The sequence below is a fragment of the Carya illinoinensis genome, chromosome 5 (assembly GCF_018687715.1).
Source record: "Carya illinoinensis cultivar Pawnee chromosome 5, C.illinoinensisPawnee_v1, whole genome shotgun sequence".
Lineage (NCBI taxonomy): Eukaryota > Viridiplantae > Streptophyta > Magnoliopsida > Fagales > Juglandaceae > Carya > Carya illinoinensis.
The window spans coordinates 18,979,858-18,988,851 of record NC_056756.1 but is presented as its reverse complement, the minus strand read 5'-3'; the positions used below and the strand labels follow the sequence as shown (position 1 = coordinate 18,988,851).

Here is an 8,994-nt window from a genome sequence, read left to right as displayed (position 1 = left end):
AGCATTTTATGTTACTGTTTTTATTTGCCTCAAAAGTTTTCTGGGACGCCGACGGTTAGTAGTTTTTTTTTTTTTAATGAGTTAAGGTGAAATAAGGATAATTGAAATAAAAATTAAATAAAATATTATTAAAATATATTTTTTTAATATTATTTTTATTTTAAAATTTGAAAAAATTTGAATTTTTTATTTTATTTTTTATAAAAATTTAAAATAATTATAATAATTAAATGAGATGAAATAAAATAAAAATAATTATAAATACAAACTAAGCCAAGCATTTCAAATTAACCAAATACCATTCTTATATTATTCCAATTTGACTTAACTTGCATTTGAGTAGTGAAGTCATCTCATATATTTTGTAAATAGTAATAAAAATAATAATAAAATATTCTTACTCCTCAAACGGATCCAATCTATCTCTAAGTTGACAAATTTTTTCGTGATTTAGGAATACAACACAACACGGGATTAACGAATTAAAACTGATTCAATATACAACATAAATTACAAAGTACATTGAGGAGTGAGATTGTATAGTTGTCAGTGTGATTTTGTGGTCTACTTTATGATGACATGTGACATTAGTGTGTAACAAAATGTATACCCAAGAAAAGGATGGGATGGAGCATTGATGAGATATTGCTGCATCATTGTGTCTATTATTTTGAAAAAGTTCTTTTCGTATAATTGGGATTATAATTATTAGAGTCAGTACATGGATCAACTGAACTCATCGTGATGTCTCCCGTTATATTTATTTTTATATATCTGTTGTCTTTTTTTAGAGAAACTTGCATTTGTTGTTTGGTTAACAGAATCATTTACACTCATCTAATCTATCATCAAAATTATAAATCTTTTATTTTAAAAAGTATTGTTTAATAATGGAAGAATTAAAATCATAAAAAATTAGGGGCCATAATTTTTTGAGGTTGGAATATTTTTATATAGGTAAATGGGTGACAAAATTTAAAAATCTCATATTCTTTTTCCTTTTGTTCTATTTTTTTAATAAATATTTTACCCACAAAGAAATCTCACAAAGATAAATGCACAAACTAACATGGTTTGATGCACTATATTAGATTGTAAAACTATTTTTATTATAAAGTATATCTAATGTATCATATGAAGCATATCAATTTATGAGTTTAATTTTATGAAATCTCTTTATATATATGTAGTACTTCCCTTTTTTGGGAGGATAGATTCCCTCTCCCTTCATGGTGTCATCCTTATCGTGATTGCTGGTAAATTAATGTGATTTAATACGGTACGTTAAATTGAAAAATTATTTTTATTATAAAGTATATATAATATATTATATAAAGCATATCAATTTATGAATTTAATTTTATGAAATCTCTTTGTGCATGTAGTACTTCTCTTTTTTGAGAGGACAGATTCTCTCTCATTTGATGGTGTCATACTTATTGTGATTGATGTTAAATTAACGTGATTTGATGCGGTACATTAAATTATAAAACTACTTTTATTATTAAGTATATCTAATATATTATATAAAACATATCAATTTATAAGTTTAATTTTATAAAATCTCTTTGTATATGTAATGCTTTTCTTTTTTAGGAGAACAGATTCACTCTCTTTTCTTGATGTCATCCATATTGTGATTGCTGCTGAATTATACCAAAGCACTAACCCATCTAATAACAAAATACAAAAGTCAGCCTTGATATTAGTGACACCGTTCATGATCCTTATCAACTTCGTTAATAAAATGGTATTAGTATCTTTCACAAAAGAATTATATGTTCAACAAATTTCAATAGGCACTATTTTATAGAAATATTTATCACTTGGCCACACTTGTTTTGTCAGCCATTGAATCGGATGTATATAGCTACCTAATCCACCGTACCTCTTCTTGATCTGGTAGGCAAACTGATTCGTCATACAATAAAATTGAGTTAATCGACATAATATCATGATCATGAAATTAATACTTTAATCATAGAAAAATACTACCTTTTATATTACATAAATTACATTTATTAATATACTAAACATATATATCACTTTGCATTCATCTTATTCATATTCCAAAGTAATTTAAAGCGAAGAGGGCCTCCCATGGTGCAAATATATAATTAATGCAATATTACTATCAAGAGCTGTACCGTGCAAAGCAGCCAGGTTGATGATGCATGATTGAGCACCAAACTGTCTTTGTGCAGGGACCTACACCGGACCTTTCTTCCAAGTTTCTGATCTACCAATTCGATGCATGCATACGTATACTGAAAATGCTACAGTTATTAAAAAAAATTATATAAAAATAATTTTATAAATTGATGTGATTTTATATTCTTTTTTATAATAAAAAATAAATTTATAATTCGAATTAAATCAGTTAATGTGATTGTATTTATATAATTTCTTTGTATTTTCTCATGTGTATATATGTGTGGGTGTGTGCGCCTTCTCTTCATTTATTTGCGGGAAAAATCATTGTCACTGCCTCATCATTCTCAATGTTATCTTCCAGCTCATTCCTTGAGAGTTTCGTAAATCTTGATGGCTATTACCTTTCAATCTACGTTAAAATCTCTCTCAATTAAAACACAGTTTACTGAATATATACATGGCCCCCCCAAAGAGATAAATAATATTTTCTAAAACTTAGATTATCAGTACCGTCATGTGACGTCTCATAATTTGTTAGATTATATTCTCAAGCTGTCAAGAAGTTATTAAACATATATTCTCAACTTGTTAAGACAGTTTGAGTATCTTAGAATTTTGCAAGTAGTAATAAAATAGTCTTAGTTAATTATATATTTTATTGAGTTTTAAAAAATAAAAGAGAAAAATAAGTTAAATAAAAATATTTAAAGTTCCAAAATTATTTGAATATAATGTTTATTTTAAAGTTTAAAAAAATTGTAATAATTAGATAATGATAAGATAAAAAAAATTAAAATTTTGAAATTAAAAAATATTTTATATTTGAGTGATATTTGAGAAAAAAAAATATAAATCTTTTTGAGAATTTTCAATCTCATCACATATCCTTAACTGCTAAAATATATATATAGAAATATATATAAATGAATGAGTTTAACTAGGGAGCAACAACTGTGCAGCTGTACACTTGCACACCATACGTGGCGTGCTTTTTTTTTTTTAAATAATTCGAAACGTGCGTTTTTAGAAAATGTCATACGGTTGCTTTTTGCATTTCGAATTCCTCCCGCGAAACCCCTCCTACGTCGCCTGCGTGACACCGTCCTCCGCCCAACGCCACCGACGACGCCGGCTCTCCGACCAGAAACACCAAGCGACAATACTTTGCTCATACAGAGCCGGCGCTCATCGGGAAATCATTTAACAAGCAAACGGTGTATTTTTTAGATTGCGAAGACCCCCCATCTCTGGCCGCCGGCGTTGCTGATACGAAGGTAAAAAAATTTCAGAAAAGTGAACTTCTATATGGTTACGTTTATCGTGTACTTGGAGAGGTGAGTTTTGGGTTTTGTGAGATGGATATTTCGGATTAGGGCATGGAAAAAAAACAGTTTTTGCATGGCTTTTGACCTCTAGTTTCCACCTCTGTTTTCGACCTCTGTTTTCAAGCATCTCATTCATTTGGTTGTTTGATTGAAGCTGAGTATCTGTATTTCGAATAAATTTTTTGCATCTTTCTCACACATTCGTAATCGTTCGTTCTGCCCCTCCAAAGTTAGTACTGCTAGCTGGGTCTTCTGATAGTGCAGAGTTTTTACATTGTAATGGAAATGCATGCATCATTCGTTAAAATAATGGGTAAGCTGTTCTTAGTTTCTGTTCAAAAATTTTATCGGAGTTTTAGAGGAGTGGTGGGCTAAAGCTTGAACCTTAGCCATGATGGGCATAAGTGATACCTATAGCCTTTTTTTTTTTTCATTTTCAAGCTGCATGATCTTCAGTGTCCTCTACTTACAGAGCATGTAAATGCGAAGAAGAATGGACACTAAATATGACCATTTTGATGGAGTAGATGAACATGGTATCTTTGGGGAATTGATTATCCTTTTCTTTGAAAGTGGAAAAAAAAATTGCAGTGCCTGGAAAACGTACTCTGTGATTTTTTCTATCCTCTGGTTTCTTTTACTCTCATTCATATTATTCCACAGACCCAAGGCCTGGGAATGGTGTGACTCTAACCTGCCAGCCTTGAAATATTCGGCTTCACAATGGTTCTAAAAATGAGCTGCTTAATTACCATTTGATTTACAGGAGTGAAGCGTGTGTAGATTTATGCGCTGCCCCTGGTAGCTGGAGTCAGGTATTTGTTAATAGAATGATTATCACCTGGCTGTAAACTATTTGTGAAAGTTTATATTTTACATAAGAATTCATATGAAATCTCTGTGATGGGAAAAATAAAATTAGTAATTTTGCTTGAGGGAACTGGAAACCAGACTGAATTATAACAGTCAACAATCAAATGAATTCTGAATTATAACAGTCAACAATCAAATGAATTCATTGATGGTTTTATTATTATTCAACAATGGCTTTATGTAGCCGTACCTAATAAAATAAAGAGTTGTAGAAAACAAGTAGTCTACTACTCAGCAATTCCTATCCACCCAACAACTCATAGCATGTCAATTAAACTAAGCAATCAACGGCCTTGATAACTTCATTATCACCCTTATTTGAATTTTATAAAAAACAAGAGACTAAAGAACAACTACATGAAAACTAATTAAATGTAAAATGAACTATAACATCTTCATTCTGTTTATTGTATTTTTTGGTGTATCAAATGGGCTAGTCACGAGGTTTATAATCAATTTGCCACTGTTTTGGATGAGGTAAGCTTTGCATTGACATGAGTTGGTTATGAAATTATTCAAGAACTACTTCCATTCATGCAAAATTCACAAGCAATTATATGAAGATTGTCCATGGTTGTATGTATAAAAATTGAAAAAGGTGTGTAATAATTTCTCTGATCTTTAACTCAAAGGCATCTTCTCTCCTTGCTAAGAAAGGAATTGATGTGAGCTTGTGGGTTGAAGACCTATATTAGTGTCCGTGACTAACTTACAAACTTAGGGAAAAAGAAGAGTTTGCACTATTAATTGTTTAGAGTATGTAAATTTTGTTTACCAATTTACCAATACAAAAATTCTTTTGTAATTATATGAAGATAAATTCTTTGTAGGCAACACCTATATGCATGTGAAGGAAACCCTGGGTAAGCATTACTTTGATATTAGTACGAGTCTGTTATCTGGACATTCTGATGCAAAGTGCAATTGCTCCCTAAATACTTTCACAAAATTTATATATAAGGTGATTAAGCCATTTTCTACACTACTTGAAAGAGCCTAATTTCCTGATTTTCTGGGGAGAAGAATGGAATATATGTGCTTTCAATTTTTGCTAATTTCGGTGAGAAACATGGAAATTCCAGGCCACTTGCTTTTTGGAATGTGCTTTCAGAATTTTCAACTGCATGCAGCCAGTTGCTGTTTTTCTTGTGGTCTTCAAGTCCACTGAAAGGGCTTTATCCTCTTTAACTGGTTAGAACTGTTTGCAACACGAGTTCCATCTTGGATTTGTTCTTTGAGTGCATATCTTGATTTTGAATCTGTGAAATTATTTCTTTATTTTTGATAGGTCAGAGAGATAAACTTAGAAATTATTAATAACATCCAAATACACAGGGTTAGATATTTGTCCTTATTTCTAGGTTGCATGAATAACTATCTTATAAAAAAACCTATCTGTAGCAATAATATCTCACAGTTTTTTGGATGTGAGATTCTATATTAATTGTCAGACTTTAATGGGAATTTTTTTTCTTTTGTGGCTCGCCTTTAAAGCCTCGGAAGACTGACTTAAATTTAGTGTAATGGGGGAAGAGGAAGATAGAATTGCACGTAAACCTTCGACGGCGACTTCACAACCATTTTACACGCATCAGAATGTAATTGGAAATCCAAATGTCGACCATGTGAGTAGGCTAGTTGATGTTATATTTTCTATTAAAGTGTGTATGACGTGCTCATGCATCTAGATAATTGCATAATGGCAGCATCCTCACGATACGCCCTACCCTCCGCCGAGTAGTTTGGAGGATTTCATTCGAGTTGAAGATTCATTTGGGGTATATTTGAGTTTGTTACCCAAATTTCAAAAATTTACATGTTAATTCATTTGTTTAAAGTAATTTAATTTTTGATGAACTTCGTGCTACTATTGAGCAGATGCCACCTTATACTCAATACCAATCGTCGAGTAATCTTGAAGACTTGAGGCAAGAAACGCCTCCTGCGTCGATGACACCAAATAGTGTAGAATCTGAATTTGAAGCAAATGTTGGAAGTTCCTATGATGCTGATGGTATTACACTATTCGATGCCAGAATATATATATTTCTCTGATTTAGTGTAATGATTCTAATTCATCCTTATGTTTCCATTCATAGAAATGTTTTTCGACATAAACGAAGATTTAGAGGGTACCACTGTTGTCCCGGATGATGAGGTACAAGTTGAACCACCAAGATCCGGTATGGAGTTTCATAGTGAGAAAGAGCTTATTGCCTACTATAAGCAGTATGCCAAACAAGAGGGTTTTGGTGTAAGGACACAGAGGACTAAAAGAGATGATGATGGGAGGCCTGTGTATGTGACCATTGGTTGTGCCCGTGCCGGAAAGTACTATCCTAAGCCAAACAGTAATATCTCGAAGTCACGGGCAACAACTAAAACGGGTTGTAAAGCGAAGGTGAATGCAACGTTGAACAAAGATGAGAAATGGGTTTTCACCACTATTGAAACTTCTCACAACCATATTACCGTGAGCCCCAAGAAAAGTAGACTATTGCGATCGCACAAGCATCTAGATGAATACAGTCAAAGAATCCTCGAGCTGAATGATAGAGCCGGTATACGAATGAATAAGAATTTTTATTCTCTTGTTGTTGACGCGGGGGGTTATGAGAATCTACCTTTTCAAAAGAAAGATTGTAGGAATTTCATTGACAAAGCTAGATATTTAAGGTTGGGTAAAGGAGGTAGCGATGCGCTTAATGAGTATTTCAAAAGAATGAGAGATCAGAATGATGATTTTGTTTCTAACATGGACGTGGATGATGATGGAAGGTTACGGAATGTGTTTTGGGCTGATGCACGGAGTCGAGCAGCCTATGAGTATTTTGGAGACGTTGTATCCTTCGATACAACGTACCTAACAAATAGGTACGGTATGCCGTTTGCTCCATTCGTTGGTGTTAACCATCATGGCCAGTCCATACTCTTTGGGGCGGGATTGCTATCAAGCGAGGACACACATAGTTTTGTTTGGTTATTCCGATCGTGGTTGGATGGCATGAGAGGTAGGGCGCCCAAAGCTATCATAACCGACCAAGATCGAGCGATGAAGAATGCGATTGCTACTGTATTCCCTGAAACTCGGCATAGATATTGTTTATGGCATATAATGCGCAAACTCCCAGAGAAGTTAGGATCGCACGCCAAATTCAACTATGGGTTGAAGACTGACATTCAGGCTTCATTATATGATTCACAGACCACCACAGAATTTGAGGAGAGCTGGGGTCAACTACTAGCAAAGTATGATCTGCTTGGCAACAATTGGCTTTAGTCTTTATATGAGGAAAGGTCGCTTTGGGTTCCAGTTTTCCTCAAGAGTGTATTTTGGGCTGGTATGAGCACAACGAAAGTATGAATGCATTTTTTGACGGGTATGTCCATGCTGGAACGACATTGAAGGAATTTGTCGACCAATTCGATAATGCTCTTAGAAAGAAAGTGGAGGTGGAGACAACGGCTGATTTCAACTCTAGCAACCAAACTATCCCATGTGTCTCCCCTTTCAACATTGAGAAGCAGTTTCAAAAAGTCTACACAAATGCAAAGTTTAAGGAGGTCCAAAGAGAGTTGATGGGCCTAATGTGTTGTAATTGTTGGCTGGTAAGCACACAAGGTTGCATTTTAACATTTGATGTGTTGGATGAAATATCGTTTGATGCGCAAACCAAAAAAGTTCATTACTCAGTTTACTATAACGAAGATGAGTGTGAGGTAAAATGCACTTGTGGATTGTTTGAGATGAGGGGGATTATATGTAGGCACGCACTTAGAGTTTGCCAGTTGAAAAATATTAATGTGCTGCCAGATGTATATTTCCTAGATCGATGGAGAAAGGACTTAAAGAGGCATTACACATTAATCAGAAGTAGTTATGATGACCTGCGGGGTAGATCAGAAACACGTAATTACGAGCTTATGATCCAAAGATGTTCGAAATTAGCAGCAAAAATATCCTCAAACAATGACAAAGTCCATGCATTTCTGCACTATGTTGACGAGTTTGATAAAACATGTGAAGGTTCAATGTGTGAGTCGACATTCCAATCAACTCTGGCCAACCCAACGGTGGTGTTGGATAAGGGTAAAAAGATTTTGAGCCCTAACTTCGTTCGAGGGAAAGGGAGACCTCCAAGTAAGAGGAAGGTTCCACCCGTGGAGAAGATGACAACAAAGAGAAAAAAACAGGTAATAGAAGATGAGACACGTTGCCTACTTGATATTTAAAAGTTCTAATGCTAATATATGAAAATGTGTCCCTGGAACTTAGACTTGCAGGAAACTGTTGGTAGATGAAAGTGAATTGGGTGAGAGGCCGGCCACTCAACCCTAACCAAGTTCATTTTGAAGAAGGGTGGTAGTAACGACTCTGTAATACATGTGTCCATTCATTTAGATCTTTATTATATTTAACAATTTTTTATTGGCAGAATTTGATGGGTTTTCAATCTCCTGCAGGTTGTTCCTGTTGATGGCAGTGAGAGTCTCCTTGGAGACGTTGTTAAATGGGTGTTGGTGTAGCTGAGGGAGGAGGTTACATATCTTGATTGCCCTTTGGACAAGTGAGAGTGACATTAAGCTTTTTATATTGGGTGGCGGTATCTGCATAAGGTTGCCCTTATTTTGGTTTTTCTAT

At 34.0% G+C, this 8,994-nt stretch overlaps 1 long non-coding RNA gene across 1 annotated transcript; it reads left to right on the top strand.

The window, feature by feature from the left end:
- Nucleotides 1-5,994: 5,994 nt before the first annotated feature.
- Nucleotides 5,995-6,544, top strand: LOC122309830. Its single transcript, XR_006242535.1, has 3 exons — nt 5,995-6,130; nt 6,231-6,366; nt 6,452-6,544. It is a non-coding gene; the product is annotated as an uncharacterized LOC122309830 (long non-coding RNA).
- The last annotated feature ends 2,450 nt before the right edge of the window (nt 6,545-8,994 follow it).